This window comes from Misgurnus anguillicaudatus, chromosome 14 (genome assembly GCF_027580225.2).
Source record: "Misgurnus anguillicaudatus chromosome 14, ASM2758022v2, whole genome shotgun sequence".
NCBI lineage: Eukaryota > Metazoa > Chordata > Actinopteri > Cypriniformes > Cobitidae > Misgurnus > Misgurnus anguillicaudatus.
Window position 1 is genome coordinate 7,715,128 of NC_073350.2, and position 22,938 is coordinate 7,738,065.

Below are 22,938 nucleotides of genomic sequence, written 5' to 3' on the forward strand. Positions count from 1 at the left end.
GCCCTGGATTGTTGTCCTTAATTCATTTAAAAATGTTTTGCACTCATGCTTTTCCTAATAGACAGCGAATAATGAGTAAACCTCTGGTGAAGATCTCTTACCTGTCGAAAAGGCAAAACATACAGCAAAGCCATACCTTCTTCTTCTTCTTCTTCGTTTAATGGCAAGAAGCACCAACTTTAAGGTGCATTATCGCCACCTTCTGTGTTGGAGTGTGAACCAGAGTTTGACCCCACAAAAAAGAACCTAGATTCCCTTAATCAATCCTGTTATTTTTAAACAATGAAATGATCTCTTCAAGCCGTAACCGATTGTATTCTAAGGGTACAAGTCAACAATTCCCACTTGCCTATTTTCCCTCTGCAATGTTTACCTTTTCCTCAATATACTTTCGTCAAAAACAAACAACATGATCTAAAAGCAGCATCTGAAGTCTAATCTCAGTTTAAAGCTTGATTACCACCATGTCGTCCAGCGTCCAGGTATGTGCACAGGAAAGGTGGTGACCTTTGCCATCATTCTTTCGCAGAGGCAATATCGTAGCCTATGAGGTTTATCCGAGGCGTGATCTTTGCTGGTTGAAAACTTTACCCAATACCCCGCCAGGATGACTTGAAATACAGTCAGCTTTGGCAATTTTTGCCAGTCTCTTAAGAGACTTAGAAGGTCGTTGTAAATGAAAGATGTCTGCTAATGTTGTTCGTAGTGAGATTAGGGGAATCAAAGTTCCATCCCAATCGTTGGTGTCACATTCATTTCAATCTTTAATATGGGAGTCAACATTAAAGATATCAAGGTTGTGTTTTTACAGAGTGTTCTCTACGTCATATGTGATGATTTTGCGGAGAAAAGAGCAAATCATAAAAATGATTTAGCTGGCTTTTCACAGGCAGGGTCACGTTTTTGTCACACGTGCTTTATCTTGGGCCCCCTTAATAGTCAGTTCATCATGTTACGCAGACACACCTACACTTCCTTCAGCTTAGTAACGCTGCCTCTCTGGTGACGTTTTGGAGGACGACTGCTTTTTCCTCAAGAGAAGAGTGTCTCAAGCTAAAGCAAGACTTCTCCCCTTAAAGAGCTCTTGCGGACTCTGTTAGAAGACTGAAGCAGGTGCCGGCTCATTCTGGCATTCTAGTAACATTTACTCTGTCCATAGACCAATGAGTAATGAACAGGTCATGATAAAGAAATCCCAACCCTGTCTGCCAACATTATCAGACCATAGAAGGCATGAGAGGTCATGCCCTGGTACTGAGGAGTGAGCCCGGATAGCTCAGGCGGTAGAGCATCAGACTTTTAATCTGAGGGTCCAGGGTTCAAGTCCCTGTTCGGGCGATGAGCTCAGGTTTGTGTCCTGTCGACTACGTCAGCGAGCATCTCCCCTTGGCATTTGGGTCGGCCTCGGGGACGTATTGGATTTTGAGGGGCGGTTTCCCGGACAGGGATTAGACTTGTCCTCGACTAAAATAAATGCAAGAGCTGTCCAAACTGAAAAGAACTTGCTCTGACACCATTGCCCTTTGCTTTGCTGTGAAATGCACACAAGCAATGTTTTTAATAAGGCATGATTGTTCAAACTAGTTGTATTTCCTAATTAAACTGAGGCCTAGTCCTGTCTTAAACTAATCCCTGTGCGGGAAAACACCCCTGAGAGGCATTTTGCTTAAGGTTTGCCGATGAAAGTAAACAAAAAATTGATTGAGACCTCAGAAAATGAATGCCAAGCGCCTTCCGGCCGACGCACTCAGGCAAACCTGCAGGCGCAGCTCTGCCAAAGCCTGGTGGCACGCAGTGATCGTATAGTGGTTAGTACTCTGCGTTGTGGCCGCAGCAACCCCGGTTCGAATCCGGGTCACGGCAGTCCATCCAGGAATGTGGGTGGGTCATCCCACTGCTGCCCCTTTTGTACCTACCTGACCGACAAGTTCTTTTCAGCACACACCAAGCCCAGAGGGTTCGCTAGGTCGACTCGTTGTAGTCGTGGCCGAGTGGTTAAGGCGATGGACTTGAAATCCATTGGGGTCTCCCCGCGCAGATTCAAACCCTGTCGACTACGTGCGTCTGCTCCTTGGCTTCAGAGATTCACTTGTTGGTTGTTCCAGCTCACGGAGTGCTGTGTTTCTGCTGCTCAAGTTGTTACCATTGGATTTGCGGATGGAAAATTAAGCAGCCTTTCATAGTTTCTCCTGTGTGTGTTAAACAAGCAGCCCTGTTGTCAAGTGACGCAGCTTTCGTTGTCATATTATCCATATACAGCACGCACAACATGAAACCAAAAAAGAGCTGGAACAGGTTTTTGTTTAGAAATGATGTGCATTGTGGCTAATCGAGTTGATCCTAACCTGATGTTAAGGATTAAGGCCCCACCCTTTTGTTTTCACAATTACCACAATTCCCTGCCCTGGATTGTTGTCCTTAATTCATTTAAAAATGTTTTGCACTCATGCTTTTCCTAATAGACAGCGAATAATGAGTAAACCTCTGGTGAAGATCTCTTACCTGTCGAAAAGGCAAAACATACAGCAAAGCCATACCTTCTTCTTCTTCTTCTTCGTTTAATGGCAAGAAGCACCAACTTTAAGGTGCATTATCGCCACCTTCTGTGTTGGAGTGTGAACCAGAGTTTGACCCCACAAAAAAGAACCTAGATTCCCTTAATCAATCCTGTTATTTTTAAACAATGAAATGATCTCTTCAAGCCGTAACCGATTGTATTCTAAGGGTTCAAGTCAACAATTCCCACTTGCCTATTTTCCCTCTGCAATGTTTACCTTTTCCTCAATATACTTTCGTCAAAAACAAACAACATGATCTAAAAGCAGCATCTGAAGTCTAATCTCAGTTTAAAGCTTGATTACCACCATGTCGTCCAGCGTCCAGGTATGTGCACAGGAAAGGTGGTGACCTTTGCCATCATTCTTTCGCAGAGGCAATATCGTAGCCTATGAGGTTTATCCGAGGCGTGATCATTGCTGGTTGAAAACTTTACCCAATACCCCGCCAGAATGACTTGAAATACAGTCAGCTTTGGCAATTTTTGCCAGTCTCTTAAGAGACTTAGAAGGTCGTTGTAAATGAAAGATCTCTGCTAATGTTGTTCGTAGTGAGATTAGGGGAATCAAAGTTCCATCCCAATCGTTGGTGTCACATTCATTTCAATCTTTAATGTGGGAGTCAACATTTTTGCCAGAGTGACGTTTTGGAGGACGACTGCTTTTTCCTCAAGAGAAGAGTGTCTCAAGCTAAAGCAAGACTTCTCCCCTTAAAGAGCTCTTGCGGACTCTGTTAGAAGACTGAAGCAGGTGCCGGCTCATTCTGGCATTCTAGTAACATTTACTCTGTCCACAGACCAATGAGTAATGAACAGGTCATGATAAAGAAATCCCAACCTTGTCTGCCAACATTATCAGACCATAGAAGGCATGAGAGGTCATGCCCTGGTTCTGAGGAGTGAGCCCGGATAGCTCAGTCGGTAGAGCATCAGACTTTTAATCTGAGGGTCCAGGGTTCAAGTCCCTGTTCGGGCGATGAGCTCAGGTTTGTGTCCTGTCGACTACGTCAGCGAGCATCTCCCCTTGGCATTTGGGTCGGCCTCGGGGACGTATTGGATTTTGAGGGGCGGTTTCCCGGACAGGGATTAGACTTGTCCTCGACTAAAATAAATGCAAGAGCTGTCCAAACTGAAAAGAACTTGCTCTGACACCATTGCCCTTTGCTTTGCTGTGAAATGCACACAAGCAATGTTTTTAATAAGGCATGATTGTTCAAACTAGTTGTATTTCCTAATTAAACTGAGGCCTAGTCCTGTCTTAAACTAATCCCTGTGCGGGAAAACACCCCTGAGAGGCATTTTGCTTAAGGTTTGCCGATGAAAGTAAACAAAAAATTGATTGAGACCTCAGAAAATGAATGCCAAGCGCCTTCCGGCCGACGCACTCAGGCAAACCTGCAGGCGCAGCTCTGCCGAAGCCTGGTGGCACGCAGTGATCGTATAGTGGTTAGTACTCTGCGTTGTGGCCGCAGCAACCCCGGTTCGAATCCGGGTCACGGCAGTCCATCCAGGAATGTGGGTGGGTCATCCCACTGCTGCCCCTTTTGTACCTACCTGACCGACAAGTTCTTTTCAGCACACACCAAGCCCAGAGGGTTCGCGAGGTCGACTCGTTGTAGTCGTGGCCGAGTGGTTAAGGCGATGGACTTGAAATCCATTGGGGTCTCCCCGCGCAGATTCAAACCCTGTCGACTACGTGCGTCTGCTCCTTGGCTTCAGAGATTCACTTGTTGGTTGTTCCAGCTCACGGAGTGCTGTGTTTCTGCTGCTCAAGTTGTTACCATTGGATTTGCGGATGGAAAATTAAGCAGCCTTTCATAGTTTCTCCTGTGTGTGTTAAACAAGCAGCCCTGTTGTCAAGTGACGCAGCTTTCGTTGTCATATTATCCATATACAGCACGCACAACATGAAACCAAAAAAGAGCTGGAACAGGTTTTTGTTTAGAAATGATGTGCATTGTGGCTAATCGAGTTGATCCTAACCTGATGTTAAGGATTAAGGCCCCACCCTTTTGTTTTCACAATTACCACAATTCCCTGCCCTGGATTGTTGTCCTTAATTCATTTAAAAATGTTTTGCACTCATGCTTTTCCTAATAGACAGCGAATAATGAGTAAACCTCTGGTGAAGATCTCTTACCTGTCGAAAAGGCAAAACATACAGCAAAGCCATACCTTCTTCTTCTTCTTCTTCGTTTAATGGCAAGAAGCACCAACTTTAAGGTGCATTATCGCCACCTTCTGTGTTGGAGTGTGAACCAGAGTTTGACCCCACAAAAAAGAACCTAGATTCCCTTAATCAATCCTGTTATTTTTAAACAATGAAATGATCTCTTCAAGCCGTAACCGATTGTATTCTAAGGGTTCAAGTCAACAATTCCCACTTGCCTATTTTCCCTCTGCAATGTTTACCTTTTCCTCAATATACTTTCGTCAAAAACAAACAACATGATCTAAAAGCAGCATCTGAAGTCTAATCTCAGTTTAAAGCTTGATTACCACCATGTCGTCCAGCGTCCAGGTATGTGCACAGGAAAGGTGGTGACCTTTGCCATCATTCTTTCGCAGAGGCAATATCGTAGCCTATGAGGTTTATCCGAGGCGTGATCATTGCTGGTTGAAAACTTTACCCAATACCCCGCCAGGATGACTTGAAATACAGTCAGCTTTGGCAATTTTTGCCAGTCTCTTAAGAGACTTAGAAGGTCGTTGTAAATGAAAGATGTCTGCTAATGTTGTTCGTAGTGAGATTAGGGGAATCAAAGTTCCATCCCAATCGTTGGTGTCACATTCATTTCAATCTTTAATGTGGGAGTCAACATTAAAGATATCAAGGTTGTGTTTTTACAGAGTGTTCTCTACGTCATATGTGATGATTTTGCGGAGAAAAGAGCAAATCATAAAAATGATTTAGCTGGCTTTTCACAGGCAGGGTCACGTTTTTGTCACACGTGCTTTATCTTGGGCCCCCTTAATAGTCAGTTCATCATGTTACGCAGACACACCTACACTTCCTTCAGCTTAGTAACGCTGCCTCTCTGGTGACGTTTTGGAGGACGACTGCTTTTTCCTCAAGAGAAGAGTGTCTCAAGCTAAAGCAAGACTTCTCCCCTTAAAGAGCTCTTGCGGACTCTGTTAGAAGACTGAAGCAGGTGCCGGCTCATTCTGGCATTCTAGTAACATTTACTCTGTCCACAGACCAATGAGTAATGAACAGGTCATGATAAAGAAATCCCAACCTTGTCTGCCAACATTATCAGACCATAGAAGGCATGAGAGGTCATGCCCTGGTACTGAGGAGTAAGCCCGGATAGCTCAGTCGGTAGAGCATCAGACTTTTAATCTGAGGGTCCAGGGTTCAAGTCCCTGTTCGGGCGATGAGCTCAGGTTTTTGTCCTGCCGACTACGTCAGCGAGCATCTCCCCTTGGCATTTGGGTCGGCCTCGGGGACGTATTGGATTTTGAGGGGCGGTTTCCCGGACAGGGATTAGACTTGTCCTCGACTAAAATAAATGCAAGAGCTGTCCAAACTGAAAAGAACTTGCTCTGACACCATTGCCCTTTGCTTTGCTGTGAAATGCACACAAGCAATGTTTTTAATAAGGCATGATTGTTCAAACTAGTTGTATTTCCTAATTAAACTGAGGCCTAGTCCTGTCTTAAACTAATCCCTGTGCGGGAAAACACCCCTGAGAGGCATTTTGCTTAAGGTTTGCCGATGAAAGTAAACAAAAAATTGATTGAGACCTCAGAAAATGAATGCCAAGCGCCTTCCGGCCGACACACTCAGGCAAACCTGCAGGCGCAGCTCTGCCGAAACCTGGTGGCACGCAGTGATCGTATAGTGGTTAGTACTCTGCGTTGTGGCCGCAGCAACCCCGGTTCGAATCCAGGTCACGGCAGTCCATCCAGGGATGTGGGTGGGTCATCCCACTGCTGCCCCTTCTGTACCTACCTGACCGACAAGTTCTTTTCAGCACACACCAAGCCCAGAGGGTTCGCGATGTCGACTCGTTGTAGTCGTGGCCGAGTGGTTAAGGCGATGGACTTGAAATCCATTGGGGTCTCTCCGCGCAGGTTCAAACCCTGCCGACTACGTGCGTCTGCTCCTTGGCTTCAGAGATTCACTTGTTGGTTGTTCCAGCTCCCGGAGTGCTGTGTTTCTGCTGCTCAAGTTGTTACCATTGGATTTGCGGATGGAAAATTAAGCAGCCTTTCATAGTTTCTCCTGTGTGTGTTAAACAAGCAGCCCTGTTGTCAAGTGACGCAGCTTTCGTTGTCATATTATCCATATACAGCACGCACAACATGAAACCAAAAAAGAGCTGGAACAGGTTTTTGTTTAGAAATGATGTGCATTGTGGCTAATCGAGTTGATCCTAACCTGATGTTAAGGATTAAGGCCCCACCCTTTTGTTTTCACAATTACCACAATTCCCTGCCCTGGATTGTTGTCCTTAATTCATTTAAAAATGTTTTGCACTCATGCTTTTCCTAATAGACAGCGAATAATGAGTAAACCTCTGGTGAAGATCTCTTACCTGTCGAAAAGGCAAAACATACAGCAAAGCCATACCTTCTTCTTCTTCTTCTTCGTTTAATGGCAAGAAGCACCAACTTTAAGGTGCATTATCGCCACCTTCTGTGTTGGAGTGTGAACCAGAGTTTGACCCCACAAAAAAGAACCTAGATTCCCTTAATCAATCCTGTTATTTTTAAACAATGAAATGATCTCTTCAAGCCGTAACCGATTGTATTCTAAGGGTACAAGTCAACAATTCCCACTTGCCTATTTTCCCTCTGCAATGTTTACCTTTTCCTCAATATACTTTCGTCAAAAACAAACAACATGATCTAAAAGCAGCATCTGAAGTCTAATCTCAGTTTAAAGCTTGATTACCACCATGTCGTCCAGCGTCCAGGTATGTGCACAGGAAAGGTGGTGACCTTTGCCATCATTCTTTCGCAGAGGCAATATCGTAGCCTATGAGGTTTATCCGAGGCGTGATCATTGCTGGTTGAAAACTTTACCCAATACCCCGCCAGGATGACTTGAAATACAGTCAGCTTTGGCAATTTTTGCCAGTCTCTTAAGAGACTTAGAAGTTCGTTGTAAATTAAAGATGTCTGCTAATGTTGTTCGTAGTGAGATTAGGGGAATCAAAGTTCCATCCCAATCGTTGGTGTCACATTCATTTCAATCTTTAATGTGGGAGTCAACATTAAAGATATCAAGGTTGTGTTTTTACAGAGTGTTCTCTACGTCATATGTGATGATTTTGCGGAGAAAAGAGCAAATCATAAAAATGATTTAGCTGGCTTTTCACAGGCAGGGTCACGTTTTTGTCACACGTGCTTTATCTTGGGCCCCCTTAATAGTCAGTTCATCATGTTACGCAGACACACCTACACTTCCTTCAGCTTAGTAACGCTGCCTCTCTGGTGACGTTTTGGAGGACGACTGCTTTTTCCTCAAGAGAAGAGTGTCTCAAGCTAAAGCAAGACTTCTCCCCTTAAAGAGCTCTTGCGGACTCTGTTAGAAGACTGAAGCAGGTGCCGGCTCATTCTGGCATTCTAGTAACATTTACTCTGTCCACAGACCAATGAGTAATGAACAGGTCATGATAAAGAAATCCCAACCTTGTCTGCCAACATTATCAGACCATAGAAGGCATGAGAGGTCATGCCCTGGTACTGAGGAGTGAGCCCGGATAGCTCAGTCGGTAGAGCATCAGACTTTTAATCTGAGGGTCCAGGGTTCAAGTCCCTGTTCGGGCGATGAGCTCAGGTTTGTGTCCTGTCGACTACGTCAGCGAGCATCTCCCCTTGGCATTTGGGTCGGCCTCGGGGACGTATTGGATTTTGAGGGGCGGTTTCCCGGACAGGGATTAGACTTGTCCTCGACTATAATAAATGCAAGAGCTGTCCAAACTGAAAAGAACTTGCTCTGACACCATTGCCCTTTGCTTTGCTGTGAAATGCACACAAGCAATGTTTTTAATAAGGCATGATTGTTCAAACTAGTTGTATTTCCTAATTAAACTGAGGCCTAGTCCTGTCTTAAACTAATCCCTGTGCGGGAAAACACCCCTGAGAGGCATTTTGCTTAAGGTTTGCCGGTGAAAGTAAACAAAAAATTGATTGAGACCTCAGAAAATGAATGCCAAGCGCCTTCCGGCCGACGGACTCAGGCAAACCTGCAGGCGCAGCTCTGCCGAAGCCTGGTGGCACGCCGTGATCGTATAGTGGTTAGTACTCTGCGTTGTGGCCGCAGCAACCCCGGTTCGAATCCGGGTCACGGCAGTCCATCCAGGGATGTGGGTGGATCATCCCACTGCTGCCCCTTTCATACCTACCTGACCGACAAGTTCTTTTCAGCACACACCAAGCCCAGAGGGTTCGCGAGGTCGACTCGTTGTAGTCGTGGCCGAGTGGTTAAGGCGATGGACTTGAAATCCATTGGGGTCTCCCCGCGCAGGTTCAAACCCTGCCGACTACGTGCGTCTGCTCCTTGGCTTCAGAGATTCACTTGTTGGTTGTTCCAGCTCACGGAGTGCTGTGTTTCTGCTGCTCAAGTTGTTACCATTGGATTTGCGGATGGAAAATTAAGCAGCCTTTCATAGTTTCTCCTGTGTGTGTTAAACAAGCAGCCCTGTTGTCAAGTGACGCAGCTTTCGTTGTCATATTATCCATAAACAGCACGCACAACATGAAACCAAAAAAGAGCTGGAACAGGTTTTTGTTTAGAAATGATGTGCATTGTGGCTAATCGAGTTGATCCTAACCTGATGTTAAGGATTAAGGCCCCACCCTTTTGTTTTCACAATTACCACAATTCCCTGCCCTGGATTGTTGTCCTTAATTCATTTAAAAATGTTTTGCACTCATGCTTTTCCTAATAGACAGCGAATAATGAGTAAACCTCTGGTGAAGATCTCTTACCTGTCGAAAAGGCAAAACATACAGCAAAGCCATACCTTCTTCTTCTTCTTCTTCGTTTAATGGCAAGAAGCACCAACTTTAAGGTGCATTATCGCCACCTTCTGTGTTGGAGTGTGAACCAGAGTTTGACCCCACAAAAAAGAACCTAGATTCCCTTAATCAATCCTGTTATTTTTAAACAATGAAATGATCTCTTCAAGCCGTAACCGATTGTATTCTAAGGGTACAAGTCAACAATTCCCACTTGCCTATTTTCCCTCTGCAATGTTTACCTTTTCCTCAATATACTTTCGTCAAAAACAAACAACATGATCTAAAAGCAGCATCTGAAGTCTAATCTCAGTTTAAAGCTTGATTACCACCATGTCGTCCAGCGTCCAGGTATGTGCACAGGAAAGGTGGTGACCTTTGCCATCATTCTTTCGCAGAGGCAATATCGTAGCCTATGAGGTTTATCCGAGGCGTGATCATTGCTGGTTGAAAACTTTACCCAATACCCCGCCAGGATGACTTGAAATACAGTCAGCTTTGGCAATTTTTGCCAGTCTCTTAAGAGACTTAGAAGGTCGTTGTAAATGAAAGATGTCTGCTAATGTTGTTCGTAGTGAGATTAGGGGAATCAAAGTTCCATCCCAATCGTTGGTGTCACATTCATTTCAATCTTTAATATGGGAGTCAACATTAAAGATATCAAGGTTGTGTTTTTACAGAGTGTTCTCTACGTCATATGTGATGATTTTGCGGAGAAAAGAGCAAATCATAAAAATGATTTAGCTGGCTTTTCACAGGCAGGGTCACGTTTTTGTCACACGTGCTTTATCTTGGGCCCCCTTAATAGTCAGTTCATCATGTTACGCAGACACACCTACACTTCCTTCAGCTTAGTAACGCTGCCTCTCTGGTGACGTTTTGGAGGACGACTGCTTTTTCCTCAAGAGAAGAGTGTCTCAAGCTAAAGCAAGACTTCTCCCCTTAAAGAGCTCTTGCGGACTCTGTTAGAAGACTGAAGCAGGTGCCGGCTCATTCTGGCATTCTAGTAACATTTACTCTGTCCATAGACCAATGAGTAATGAACAGGTCATGATAAAGAAATCCCAACCTTGTCTGCCAACATTATCAGACCATAGAAGGCATGAGAGGTCATGCCCTGGTACTGAGGAGTGAGCCCGGATAGCTCAGGCGGTAGAGCATCAGACTTTTAATCTGAGGGTCCAGGGTTCAAGTCCCTGTTCGGGCGATGAGCTCAGGTTTGTGTCCTGTCGACTACGTTAGCGAGCATCTCCCCTTGGCATTTGGGTCGGCCTCGAGGACGTATTGGATTTTGAGGGGTGGTTTCCCGGACAGGGATTAGACTTGTCCTCGACTAAAATAAATGCAAGCTGTCCAAACTGAAAAGAACTTGCTCTGACACCATTGCCCTTTGCTTTGCTGTGAAATGCACACAAGCAATGTTTTTAATAAGGCATGATTGTTAAAACTAGTTGTATTTCCTAATTAAACTGAGGCCTAGTCCTGTCTTAAACTAATCCCTGTGCGGGAAAACACCCCTGAGAGGCATTTTGCTTAAGGTTTGCAGATGAAAGTAAACAAAAAATTGATTGAGACCTCAGAAAATGAATGCCAAGCGCCTTCCGGCCGACGCACTCAGGCAAACCTGCAGGCGCAGCTCTGCCAAAGCCTGGTGGCACGCAGTGATCGTATAGTGGTTAGTACTCTGCGTTGTGGCCGCAGCAACCCCGGTTCGAATCCGGGTCACGGCAGTCCATCCAGGAATGTGGGTGGGTCATCCCACTGCTGCCCCTTTTGTACCTACCTGACCGACAAGTTCTTTTCAGCACACACCAAGCCCAGAGGGTTCGCGAGGTCGACTCGTTGTAGTCGTGGCCGAGTGGTTAAGGCGATGGACTTGAAATCCATTGGGGTCTCCCCGCGCAGATTCAAACCCTGTCGACTACGTGCGTCTGCTCCTTGGCTTCAGAGATTCACTTGTTGGTTGTTCCAGCTCACGGAGTGCTGTGTTTCTGCTGCTCAAGTTGTTACCATTGGATTTGCGGATGGAAAATTAAGCAGCCTTTCATAGTTTCTCCTGTGTGTGTTAAACAAGCAGCCCTGTTGTCAAGTGACGCAGCTTTCGTTGTCATATTATCCATATACAGCACGCACAACATGAAACCAAAAAAGAGCTGGAACAGGTTTTTGTTTAGAAATGATGTGCATTGTGGCTAATCGAGTTGATCCTAACCTGATGTTAAGGATTAAGGCCCCACCCTTTTGTTTTCACAATTACCACAATTCCCTGCCCTGGATTGTTGTCCTTAATTCATTTAAAAATGTTTTGCACTCATGCTTTTCCTAATAGACAGCGAATAATGAGTAAACCTCTGGTGAAGATCTCTTACCTGTCGAAAAGGCAAAACATACAGCAAAGCCATACCTTCTTCTTCTTCTTCTTCGTTTAATGGCAAGAAGCACCAACTTTAAGGTGCATTATCGCCACCTTCTGTGTTGGAGTGTGAACCAGAGTTTGACCCCACAAAAAAGAACCTAGATTCCCTTAATCAATCCTGTTATTTTTAAACAATGAAATGATCTCTTCAAGCCGTAACCGATTGTATTCTAAGGGTTCAAGTCAACAATTCCCACTTGCCTATTTTCCCTCTGCAATGTTTACCTTTTCCTCAATATACTTTCGTCAAAAACAAACAACATGATCTAAAAGCAGCATCTGAAGTCTAATCTCAGTTTAAAGCTTGATTACCACCATGTCGTCCAGCGTCCAGGTATGTGCACAGGAAAGGTGGTGACCTTTGCCATCATTCTTTCGCAGAGGCAATATCGTAGCCTATGAGGTTTATCCGAGGCGTGATCATTGCTGGTTGAAAACTTTACCCAATACCCCGCCAGAATGACTTGAAATACAGTCAGCTTTGGCAATTTTTGCCAGTCTCTTAAGAGACTTAGAAGGTCGTTGTAAATGAAAGATCTCTGCTAATGTTGTTCGTAGTGAGATTAGGGGAATCAAAGTTCCATCCCAATCGTTGGTGTCACATTCATTTCAATCTTTAATGTGGGAGTCAACATTTTTGCCAGAGTGACGTTTTGGAGGACGACTGCTTTTTCCTCAAGAGAAGAGTGTCTCAAGCTAAAGCAAGACTTCTCCCCTTAAAGAGCTCTTGCGGACTCTGTTAGAAGACTGAAGCAGGTGCCGGCTCATTCTGGCATTCTAGTAACATTTACTCTGTCCACAGACCAATGAGTAATGAACAGGTCATGATAAAGAAATCCCAACCTTGTCTGCCAACATTATCAGACCATAGAAGGCATGAGAGGTCATGCCCTGGTTCTGAGGAGTGAGCCCGGATAGCTCAGTCGGTAGAGCATCAGACTTTTAATCTGAGGGTCCAGGGTTCAAGTCCCTGTTCGGGCGATGAGCTCAGGTTTGTGTCCTGTCGACTACGTCAGCGAGCATCTCCCCTTGGCATTTGGGTCGGCCTCGGGGACGTATTGGATTTTGAGGGGCGGTTTCCCGGACAGGGATTAGACTTGTCCTCGACTAAAATAAATGCAAGAGCTGTCCAAACTGAAAAGAACTTGCTCTGACACCATTGCCCTTTGCTTTGCTGTGAAATGCACACAAGCAATGTTTTTAATAAGGCATGATTGTTCAAACTAGTTGTATTTCCTAATTAAACTGAGGCCTAGTCCTGTCTTAAACTAATCCCTGTGCGGGAAAACACCCCTGAGAGGCATTTTGCTTAAGGTTTGCCGGTGAAAGTAAACAAAAAATTGATTGAGACCTCAGAAAATGAATGCCAAGCGCCTTCCGGCCGACGCACTCACGCAAACCTGCAGGCGCAGCTCTACCGAAGCCTGGTGGCACGCCGTGATCGTATAGTGGTTAGTACTCTGCGTTGTGGCCGCAGCAACCCCGGTTCGAATCCGGGTCACGGCAGTCCATCCAGGGATGTGGGTGGATCATCCCACTGCTGCCCCTTTTGTACCTACCTGACCGACAAGTTCTTTTCAGCACACACCAAGCCCAGAGGGTTCGCGAGGTCGACTCGTTGTAGTCGTGGCCGAGTGGTTAAGGCGATGGACTTGAAATCCATTGGGGTCTCCCCGCGCAGGTTCAAACCCTGCCGACTACGTGCATCTGCTCCTTGGCTTCAGAGATTCACTTGTTGGTTGTTCCAGCTCACGGAGTGCTGTGTTTCTGCTGCTCAAGTTGTTACCATTGGATTTGCGGATGGAAAATTAAGCAGCCTTTCATAGTTTCTCCTGTGTGTGTTAAACAAGCAGCCCTGTTGTCAAGTGACGCAGCTTTCGTTGTCATATTATCCATATACAGCACGCACAACATGAAACCAAAAAAGAGCTGGAACAGGTTTTTGTTTAGAAATGATGTGCATTGTGGCTAATCGAGTTGATCCTAACCTGATGTTAAGGATTAAGGCCCCACCCTTTTGTTTTCACAATTACCACAATTCCCTGCCCTGGATTGTTGTCCCTAATTCATTTAAAAATGTTTTGCACTCATGCTTTTCCTAATAGACAGCGAATAATGAGTAAACCTCTGGTGAAGATCTCTTACCTGTCGAAAAGGCAAAACATACAGCAAAGCCATACCTTCTTCTTCTTTTTCTTCGTTTAATGGCAAGAAGCACCAACTTTAAGGTGCATTATCGCCACCTTCTGTGTTGGAGTGTGAACCAGAGTTTGACCCCACAAAAAAGAACCTAGATTCCCTTAATCAATCCTGTTATTTTTAAACAATGAAATGATCTCTTCAAGCCGTAACCGATTGTATTCTAAGGGTACAAGTTAACAATTCCCACTTGCCTATTTTCCCTCTGCAATGTTTACCTTTTCCTCAATATACTTTCGTCAAAAACAAACAACATGATCTAAAAGCAGCATCTGAAGTCTAATCTCAGTTTAAAGCTTGATTACCACCATGTCGTCCAGCGTCCAGGTATGTGCACAGGAAAGGTGGTGACCTTTGCCATCATTCTTTCGCAGAGGCAATATCGTAGCCTATGAGTTTTATCCGAGGCGTGATCATTGCTGGTTGAAAACTTTACCCAATACCCCGCCAGGATGACTTGAAATACAGTCAGCTTTGGCAATTTTTGCCAGTCTCTTAAGAGACTTAGAAGGTCGTTGTAAATGAAAGATGTCTGCTAATGTTGTTCGTAGTGAGATTAGGGGAATCAAAGTTCCATCCCAATCGTTGGTGTCACATTCATTTCAATCTTTAATGTGGGAGTCAACATTAAAGATATCAAGGTTGTGTTTTTACAGAGTGTTCTCTACGTCATATGTGATGATTTTGCGGAGAAAAGAGCAAATCATAAAAATGATTTAGCTGGCTTTTCACAGGCAGGGTCACGTTTTTGTCACACGTGCTTTATCTTGGGCCCCCTTAATAGTCAGTTCATCATGTTACGCAGACACACCTACACTTCCTTCAGCTTAGTAACGCTGCCTCTCTGGTGACGTTTTGGAGGACGACTGCTTTTTCCTCAAGAGAAGAGTGTCTCAAGCTAAAGCAAGACTTCTCCCCTTAAAGAGCTCTTGCGGACTCTGTTAGAAGACTGAAGCAGGTGCCGGCTCATTCTGGCATTCTAGTAACATTTACTCTGTCCACAGACCAATGAGTAATGAACAGGTCATGATAAAGAAATCCCAACCTTGTCTGCCAACATTATCAGACCATAGAAGGCATGAGAGGTCATGCCCTGGTACTGAGGAGTGAGCCCGGATAGCTCAGTCGGTAGAGCATCAGACTTTTAATCTGAGGGTCCAGGGTTCAAGTCCCTGTTCGGGCGATGAGCTCAGGTTTGTGTCCTGTCGACTACGTCAGCGAGCATCTCCCCTTGGCATTTGGGTCGGCCTCGGGGACGTATTGGATTTTGAGGGGCGGTTTCCCGGACAGGGATTAGACTTGTCCTCGACTATAATAAATGCAAGAGCTGTCCAAACTGAAAAGAACTTGCTCTGACACCATTGCCCTTTGCTTTGCTGTGAAATGCACACAAGCAATGTTTTTAATAAGGCATGATTGTTCAAACTAGTTGTATTTCCTAATTAAACTGAGGCCTAGTCCTGTCTTAAACTAATCCCTGTGCGGGAAAACACCCCTGAGAGGCATTTTGCTTAAGGTTTGCCGGTGAAAGTAAACAAAAAATTGATTGAGACCTCAGAAAATGAATGCCAAGCGCCTTCCGGCCGACGGACTCAGGCAAACCTGCAGGCGCAGCTCTGCCGAAGCCTGGTGGCACGCCGTGATCGTATAGTGGTTAGTACTCTGCGTTGTGGCCGCAGCAACCCCGGTTCGAATCCGGGTCACGGCAGTCCATCCAGGGATGTGGGTGGATCATCCCACTGCTGCCCCTTTCATACCTACCTGACCGACAAGTTCTTTTCAGCACACACCAAGCCCAGAGGGTTCGCGAGGTCGACTCGTTGTAGTCGTGGCCGAGTGGTTAAGGCGATGGACTTGAAATCCATTGGGGTCTCCCCGCGCAGGTTCAAACCCTGCCGACTACGTGCGTCTGCTCCTTGGCTTCAGAGATTCACTTGTTGGTTGTTCCAGCTCACGGAGTGCTGTGTTTCTGCTGCTCAAGTTGTTACCATTGGATTTGCGGATGGAAAATTAAGCAGCCTTTCATAGTTTCTCCTGTGTGTGTTAAACAAGCAGCCCTGTTGTCAAGTGACGCAGCTTTCGTTGTCATATTATCCATATACAGCACGCACAACATGAAACCAAAAAAGAGCTGGAACAGGTTTTTGTTTAGAAATGATGTGCATTGTGGCTAATCGAGTTGATCCTAACCTGATGTTAAGGATTAAGGCCCCACCCTTTTGTTTTCACAATTACCACAATTCCCTGCCCTGGATTGTTGTCCTTAATTCATTTAAAAATGTTTTGCACTCATGCTTTTCCTAATAGACAGCGAATAATGAGTAAACCTCTGGTGAAGATCTCTTACCTGTCGAAAAGGCAAAACATACAGCAAAGCCATACCTTCTTCTTCTTCTTCTTCGTTTAATGGCAAGAAGCACCAACTTTAAGGTGCATTATCGCCACCTTCTGTGTTGGAGTGTGAACCAGAGTTTGACCCCACAAAAAAGAACCTAGATTCCCTTAATCAATCCTGTTATTTTTAAACAATGAAATGATCTCTTCAAGCCGTAACCGATTGTATTCTAAGGGTACAAGTCAACAATTCCCACTTGCCTATTTTCCCTCTGCAATGTTTACCTTTTCCTCAATATACTTTCGTCAAAAACAAACAACATGATCTAAAAGCAGCATCTGAAGTCTAATCTCAGTTTAAAGCTTGATTACCACCATGTCGTCCAGCGTCCAGGTATGTGCACAGGAAAGGTGGTGACCTTTGCCATCATTCTTTCGCAGAGGCAATATCGTAGCCTATGAGGTTTATCCGAGGCGTGATCATTGCTGGTTGAAAACTTTACCCAATACCCCGCCAGGATGACTTGAAATACAGTCAGCTTTGGCAATTTTTGCCAGTCTCTTAAGAGACTTAGAAGGTCGTTGTAAATGAAAGATGTCTGCTAATGTTGTTCGTAGTGAGATTAAGGGAATCAAAGTTCCATCCCAATCGTTGGTGTCACATTCATTTCAATCTTTAATATGGGAGTCAACATTAAAGATATCAAGGTTGTGTTTTTACAGAGTGTTCTCTACGTCATATGTGATGATTTTGCGGAGAAAAGAGCAAATCATAAAAATGATTTAGCTGGCTTTTCACAGGCAGGGTCACGTTTTTGTCACACGTGCTTTATCTTGGGCCCCCTTAATAGTCAGTTCATCATGTTACGCAGACACACCTACACTTCCTTCAGCTTAGTAACGCTGCCTCTCTGGTGACGTTTTGGAGGACGACTGCTTTTTCCTCAAGAGAAGAGTGTCTCAAGCTAAAGCAAGACTTCTCCCCTTAAAGAGCTCTTGCGGACTCTGTTAGAAGACTGAAGCAGGTGCCGGCTCATTCTGGCATTCTAGTAACATTTACTCTGTCCATAGACCAATGAGTAATGAACAGGTCATGATAAAGAAATCCCAACCTTGTCTGCCAACATTATCGGACCATAGAAGGCATGAGAGGTCATGCCCTGGTACTGAGGAGTGAGCCCGGATAGCTCAGGCGGTAGAGCATCAGACTTTTAATCTGAGGGTCCAGGGTTCAAGTCCCTGTTCGGGCGATGAGCTCAGGTTTGTGTCCTGTCGACTACGTCAGCGAGCATCTCCCCTTGGCATTTGGGTCGGCCTCGGGGACGTATTGGATTTTGAGGGGCGGTTTCCCGGACAGGGATTAGACTTGTCCTCGACTAAAATAAATGCAAGAGCTGTCCAAACTGAAAAGAACTTGCTCTGACACCATTGCCCTTTGCTTTGCTGTGAAATGCACACAAGCAATGTTTTTAATAAGGCATGATTGTTCAAACTAGTTGTATTTCCTAATTAAACTGAGGCCTAGTCCTGTCTTAAACTAATCCCTGTGCGGGAAAACACCCCTGAGAGGCATTTTGCTTAAGGTTTGCCGATGAAAGTAAACAAAAAATTGATTGAGACCTCAGAAAATGAATGCCAAGCGCCTTCCGGCCGACGCACTCAGGCAAACCTGCAGGCGCAGCTCTGCCGAAGCCTGGTGGCACGCAGTGATCGTATAGTGGTTAGTACTCTGCGTTGTGGCCGCAGCAACCCCGGTTCGAATCCGGGTCACGGCAGTCCATCCAGGAATGTGGGTGGGTCATCCCACTGCTGCCCCTTTTGTACCTACCTGACCGACAAGTTCTTTTCAGCACACACCAAGCCCAGAGGGTTCGCTAGGTCGACTCGTTGTAGTCGTGGCCGAGTGGTTAAGGCGATGGACTTGAAATCCATTGGGGTCTCCCCGCGCAGATTCAAACCCTGTCGACTACGTGCGTCTGCTCCTTGGCTTCAGAGATTCACTTGTTGGTTGTTCCAGCTCACGGAGTGCTGTGTTTCTGCTGCTCAAGTTGTTACCATTGGATTTGCGGATGGAAAATTAAGCAGCCTTTCATAGTTTCTCCTGTGTGTGTTAAACAAGCAGCCCTGTTGTCAAGTGACGCAGCTTTCGTTGTCATATTATCCATATACAGCACGCACAACATGAAACCAAAAAAGAGCTGGAACAGGTTTTTGTTTAGAAATGATGTGCATTGTGGCTAATCGAGTTGATCCTAACCTGATGTTAAGGATTAAGGCCCCACCCTTTTGTTTTCACAATTACCACAATTCCCTGCCCTGGATTGTTGTCCTTAATTCATTTAAAAATGTTTTGCACTCATGCTTTTCCTAATAGACAGCGAATAATGAGTAAACCTCTGGTGAAGATCTCTTACCTGTCGAAAAGGCAAAACATACAGCAAAGCCATACCTTCTTCTTCTTCTTCTTCGTTTAATGGCAAGAAGCACCAACTTTAAGGTGCATTATCGCCACCTTCTGTGTTGGAGTGTGAACCAGAGTTTGACCCCACAAAAAAGAACCTAGATTCCCTTAATCAATCCTGTTATTTTTAAACAATGAAATGATCTCTTCAAGCCGTAACCGATTGTATTCTAAGGGTACAAGTTAACAATTCCCACTTGCCTATTTTCCCTCTGCAATGTTTACCTTTTCCTCAATATACTTTCGTCAAAAACAAACAACATGATCTAAAAGCAGCATCTGAAGTCTAATCTCAGTTTAAAGCTTGATTACCACCATGTCGTCCAGCGTCCAGGTATGTGCACAGGAAAGGTGGTGACCTTTGCCATCATTCTTTCGCAGAGGCAATATCGTAGCCTATGAGTTTTATCCGAGGCGTGATCATTGCTGGTTGAAAACTTTACCCAATACCCCGCCAGGATGACTTGAAATACAGTCAGCTTTGGCAATTTTTGCCAGTCTCTTAAGAGACTTAGAAGGTCGTTGTAAATGAAAGATGTCTGCTAATGTTGTTCGTAGTGAGATTAGGGGAATCAAAGTTCCATCCCAATCGTTGGTGTCACATTCATTTCAATCTTTAATGTGGGAGTCAACATTAAAGATATCAAGGTTGTGTTTTTACAGAGTGTTCTCTACGTCATATGTGATGATTTTGCGGAGAAAAGAGCAAATCATAAAAATGATTTAGCTGGCTTTTCACAGGCAGGGTCACGTTTTTGTCACACGTGCTTTATCTTGGGCCCCCTTAATAGTCAGTTCATCATGTTACGCAGACACACCTACACTTCCTTCAGCTTAGTAACGCTGCCTCTCTGGTGACGTTTTGGAGGACGACTGCTTTTTCCTCAAGAGAAGAGTGTCTCAAGCTAAAGCAAGACTTCTCCCCTTAAAGAGCTCTTGCGGACTCTGTTAGAAGACTGAAGCAGGTGCCGGCTCATTCTGGCATTCTAGTAACATTTACTCTGTCCACAGACCAATGAGTAATGAACAGGTCATGATAAAGAAATCCCAACCTTGTCTGCCAACATTATCAGACCATAGAAGGCATGAGAGGTACTGAGGAGGGAGCCAGGATAGCTCAGTCGGTAGAGCATCAGACTTTTAATCTGAGGGTCCAGGGTTCAAGTCCCTGTTCGGGCGATGAGCTCAGGTTTGTGTCCTGCCGACTACGTCAGCGAGCATCTCCCCTTGGCATTTGGGTCGGCCTCGGGGACGTATTGGATTTTGAGGGGCGGTTTCCCGGACAGGGATTAGACTTGTCCTCGACTAAAATAAATGCAAGAGCTGTCCAAACTGAAAAGAACTTGCTCTGACACCATTGCCCTTTGCTTTGCTGTGAAATGCACACAAGCAATGTTTTTAATAAGGCATGATTGTTCAAACTAGTTGTATTTCCTAATTAAACTGAGGCCTAGTCCTGTCTTAAACTAATCCCTGTGCGGGAAAACACCCCTGAGAGGCATTTTGCTTAAGGTTTGCCGATGAAAGTAAACAAAAAATTGATTGAGACCTCAGAAAATGAATGCCAAGCGCCTTCCGGCCGACGCACTCAGGCAAACCTGCAGGCGCAGCTCTGCCGAAGCCTGGTGGCATGCAGTGATCGTATAGTGGTTAGTACTCTGTGTTGTGGCCGCAGCAACCCCGGTTCGAATCTTTAATGTGGGAGTCAACATTAAAGATATCAAGGTTGTGTTTTTACAGAGTGTTCTCTACGTCATATGTGATGATTTTGCGGAGAAAAGAGCAAATCATAAAAATGATTTAGCTGGCTTTTCACAGGCAGGGTCAGCTTTGGCAATTTTTGCCAGTCTCTTAAGAGACTTAGAAGTTCGTTGTAAATGAAAGATGTCTGCTAATGTTGTTCGTAGTGAGATTAGGGGAATCAAAGTTCCATCCCAATCGTTGGTGTCACATTCATTTCAATCTTTAATGTGGGAGTCAACATTAAAGATATCAAGGTTGTGTTTTTACAGAGTGTTCTCTACGTCATATGTGATGATTTTGCGGAGAAAAGAGCAAATCATAAAAATGATTTAGCTGGCTTTTCACAGGCAGGGTCACGTTTTTGTCACACGTGCTTTATCTTGGGCCCCCTTAATAGTCAGTTCATCATGTTACGCAGACACACCTACACTTCCTTCAGCTTAGTAACGCTGCCTCTCTGGTGACGTTTTGGAGGACGACTGCTTTTTCCTCAAGAGAAGAGTGTCTCAAGCTAAAGCAAGACTTCTCCCCTTAAAGAGCTCTTGCGGACTCTGTTAGAAGACTGAAGCAGGTGCCGGCTCATTCTGGCATTCTAGTAACATTTACTCTGTCCACAGACCAATGAGTAATGAACAGGTCATGATAAAGAAATCCCAACCTTGTCTGCCAACATTATCAGACCATAGAAGGCATGAGAGGTCATGCCCTGGTACTGAGGAGTGAGCCCGGATAGCTCAGTCGGTAGAGCATCAGACTTTTAATCTGAGGGTCCAGGGTTCAAGTCCCTGTTCGGGCGATGAGCTCAGGTTTGTGTCCTGTCGACTACGTCAGCGAGCATCTCCCCTTGGCATTTGGGTCGGCCTCGGGGACGTATTGGATTTTGAGGGGCGGTTTCCCGGACAGGGATTAGACTTGTCCTCGACTATAATAAATGCAAGAGCTGTCCAAACTGAAAAGAACTTGCTCTGACACCATTGCCCTTTGCTTTGCTGTGAAATGCACACAAGCAATGTTTTTAATAAGGCATGATTGTTCAAACTAGTTGTATTTCCTAATTAAACTGAGGCCTAGTCCTGTCTTAAACTAATCCCTGTGCGGGAAAACACCCCTGAGAGGCATTTTGCTTAAGGTTTGCCGGTGAAAGTAAACAAAAAATTGATTGAGACCTCAGAAAATGAATGCCAAGCGCCTTCCGGCCGACGGACTCAGGCAAACCTGCAGGCGCAGCTCTGCCGAAGCCTGGTGGCACGCCGTGATCGTATAGTGGTTAGTACTCTGCGTTGTGGCCGCAGCAACCCCGGTTCGAATCCGGGTCACGGCAGTCCATCCAGGGATGTGGGTGGATCATCCCACTGCTGCCCCTTTCATACCTACCTGACCGACAAGTTCTTTTCAGCACACACCAAGCCCAGAGGGTTCGCGAGGTCGACTCGTTGTAGTCGTGGCCGAGTGGTTAAGGCGATGGACTTGAAATCCATTGGGGTCTCCCCGCGCAGGTTCAAACCCTGCCGACTACGTGCGTCTGCTCCTTGGCTTCAGAGATTCACTTGTTGGTTGTTCCAGCTCACGGAGTGCTGTGTTTCTGCTGCTCAAGTTGTTACCATTGGATTTGCGGATGGAAAATTAAGCAGCCTTTCATAGTTTCTCCTGTGTGTGTTAAACAAGCAGCCCTGTTGTCAAGTGACGCAGCTTTCGTTGTCATATTATCCATATACAGCACGCACAACATGAAACCAAAAAAGAGCTGGAACAGGTTTTTGTTTAGAAATGATGTGCATTGTGGCTAATCGAGTTGATCCTAACCTGATGTTAAGGATTAAGGCCCCACCCTTTTGTTTTCACAATTACCACAATTCCCTGCCCTGGATTGTTGTCCTTAATTCATTTAAAAATGTTTTGCACTCATGCTTTTCCTAATAGACAGCGAATAATGAGTAAACCTCTGGTGAAGATCTCTTACCTGTCGAAAAGGCAAAACATACAGCAAAGCCATACCTTCTTCTTCTTCTTCTTCGTTTAATGGCAAGAAGCACCAACTTTAAGGTGCATTATCGCCACCTTCTGTGTTGGAGTGTGAACCAGAGTTTGACCCCACAAAAAAGAACCTAGATTCCCTTAATCAATCCTGTTATTTTTAAACAATGAAATGATCTCTTCAAGCCGTAACCGATTGTATTCTAAGGGTACAAGTCAACAATTCCCACTTGCCTATTTTCCCTTTGCAATGTTTACCTTTTCCTCAATATACTTTCGTCAAAA

General features: G+C 45.0%; 1 protein-coding gene and 32 non-coding genes across 33 annotated transcripts in view; all 33 read left to right on the plus strand.

The window, feature by feature from the left end:
- prr13 (proline rich 13) overlaps positions 1-22,938 on the plus strand; it is a 359,338-nt gene that overhangs the window by 149,593 nt on the left and 186,807 nt on the right. The window lies entirely within an intron of this gene.
- Positions 518-658, plus strand: LOC141369639 (U4 spliceosomal RNA). The gene has a single exon (XR_012373434.1). It is a non-coding gene; the product is annotated as a U4 spliceosomal RNA (small nuclear RNA).
- Positions 1,266-1,338, plus strand: trnak-uuu (transfer RNA lysine (anticodon UUU)). Its single transcript has one exon. It is a non-coding gene; the product is annotated as a tRNA-Lys (tRNA).
- trnas-uga (transfer RNA serine (anticodon UGA)) lies at positions 1,978-2,059 on the plus strand. The gene has a single exon. It is a non-coding gene; the product is annotated as a tRNA-Ser (tRNA).
- LOC141369643 (U4 spliceosomal RNA) lies at positions 2,919-3,059 on the plus strand. Its single transcript, XR_012373438.1, has one exon. It is a non-coding gene; the product is annotated as a U4 spliceosomal RNA (small nuclear RNA).
- Positions 3,458-3,530, plus strand: trnak-uuu (transfer RNA lysine (anticodon UUU)). The gene has a single exon. It is a non-coding gene; the product is annotated as a tRNA-Lys (tRNA).
- Positions 4,170-4,251, plus strand: trnas-uga (transfer RNA serine (anticodon UGA)). Its single transcript has one exon. It is a non-coding gene; the product is annotated as a tRNA-Ser (tRNA).
- On the plus strand, positions 5,111-5,251 carry LOC141369626 (U4 spliceosomal RNA). The gene has a single exon (XR_012373421.1). It is a non-coding gene; the product is annotated as a U4 spliceosomal RNA (small nuclear RNA).
- On the plus strand, positions 5,859-5,931 carry trnak-uuu (transfer RNA lysine (anticodon UUU)). Its single transcript has one exon. It is a non-coding gene; the product is annotated as a tRNA-Lys (tRNA).
- trnas-uga (transfer RNA serine (anticodon UGA)) lies at positions 6,571-6,652 on the plus strand. The gene has a single exon. It is a non-coding gene; the product is annotated as a tRNA-Ser (tRNA).
- LOC141369627 (U4 spliceosomal RNA) lies at positions 7,512-7,652 on the plus strand. The gene has a single exon (XR_012373422.1). It is a non-coding gene; the product is annotated as a U4 spliceosomal RNA (small nuclear RNA).
- trnak-uuu (transfer RNA lysine (anticodon UUU)) lies at positions 8,260-8,332 on the plus strand. The gene has a single exon. It is a non-coding gene; the product is annotated as a tRNA-Lys (tRNA).
- Positions 8,786-8,857, plus strand: trnah-gug (transfer RNA histidin (anticodon GUG)). The gene has a single exon. It is a non-coding gene; the product is annotated as a tRNA-His (tRNA).
- trnas-uga (transfer RNA serine (anticodon UGA)) lies at positions 8,972-9,053 on the plus strand. Its single transcript has one exon. It is a non-coding gene; the product is annotated as a tRNA-Ser (tRNA).
- LOC129428286 (U4 spliceosomal RNA) lies at positions 9,913-10,053 on the plus strand. The gene has a single exon (XR_008638927.2). It is a non-coding gene; the product is annotated as a U4 spliceosomal RNA (small nuclear RNA).
- Positions 10,661-10,733, plus strand: trnak-uuu (transfer RNA lysine (anticodon UUU)). Its single transcript has one exon. It is a non-coding gene; the product is annotated as a tRNA-Lys (tRNA).
- On the plus strand, positions 11,371-11,452 carry trnas-uga (transfer RNA serine (anticodon UGA)). The gene has a single exon. It is a non-coding gene; the product is annotated as a tRNA-Ser (tRNA).
- LOC141369644 (U4 spliceosomal RNA) lies at positions 12,312-12,452 on the plus strand. The gene has a single exon (XR_012373439.1). It is a non-coding gene; the product is annotated as a U4 spliceosomal RNA (small nuclear RNA).
- trnak-uuu (transfer RNA lysine (anticodon UUU)) lies at positions 12,851-12,923 on the plus strand. Its single transcript has one exon. It is a non-coding gene; the product is annotated as a tRNA-Lys (tRNA).
- On the plus strand, positions 13,377-13,448 carry trnah-gug (transfer RNA histidin (anticodon GUG)). Its single transcript has one exon. It is a non-coding gene; the product is annotated as a tRNA-His (tRNA).
- On the plus strand, positions 13,563-13,644 carry trnas-uga (transfer RNA serine (anticodon UGA)). The gene has a single exon. It is a non-coding gene; the product is annotated as a tRNA-Ser (tRNA).
- LOC141369651 (U4 spliceosomal RNA) lies at positions 14,504-14,644 on the plus strand. The gene has a single exon (XR_012373446.1). It is a non-coding gene; the product is annotated as a U4 spliceosomal RNA (small nuclear RNA).
- Positions 15,252-15,324, plus strand: trnak-uuu (transfer RNA lysine (anticodon UUU)). Its single transcript has one exon. It is a non-coding gene; the product is annotated as a tRNA-Lys (tRNA).
- trnah-gug (transfer RNA histidin (anticodon GUG)) lies at positions 15,778-15,849 on the plus strand. The gene has a single exon. It is a non-coding gene; the product is annotated as a tRNA-His (tRNA).
- On the plus strand, positions 15,964-16,045 carry trnas-uga (transfer RNA serine (anticodon UGA)). The gene has a single exon. It is a non-coding gene; the product is annotated as a tRNA-Ser (tRNA).
- LOC141369628 (U4 spliceosomal RNA) lies at positions 16,905-17,045 on the plus strand. Its single transcript, XR_012373423.1, has one exon. It is a non-coding gene; the product is annotated as a U4 spliceosomal RNA (small nuclear RNA).
- Positions 17,653-17,725, plus strand: trnak-uuu (transfer RNA lysine (anticodon UUU)). Its single transcript has one exon. It is a non-coding gene; the product is annotated as a tRNA-Lys (tRNA).
- Positions 18,365-18,446, plus strand: trnas-uga (transfer RNA serine (anticodon UGA)). The gene has a single exon. It is a non-coding gene; the product is annotated as a tRNA-Ser (tRNA).
- Positions 19,306-19,446, plus strand: LOC141369652 (U4 spliceosomal RNA). The gene has a single exon (XR_012373447.1). It is a non-coding gene; the product is annotated as a U4 spliceosomal RNA (small nuclear RNA).
- On the plus strand, positions 20,043-20,115 carry trnak-uuu (transfer RNA lysine (anticodon UUU)). The gene has a single exon. It is a non-coding gene; the product is annotated as a tRNA-Lys (tRNA).
- On the plus strand, positions 21,403-21,475 carry trnak-uuu (transfer RNA lysine (anticodon UUU)). The gene has a single exon. It is a non-coding gene; the product is annotated as a tRNA-Lys (tRNA).
- trnah-gug (transfer RNA histidin (anticodon GUG)) lies at positions 21,929-22,000 on the plus strand. Its single transcript has one exon. It is a non-coding gene; the product is annotated as a tRNA-His (tRNA).
- On the plus strand, positions 22,115-22,196 carry trnas-uga (transfer RNA serine (anticodon UGA)). The gene has a single exon. It is a non-coding gene; the product is annotated as a tRNA-Ser (tRNA).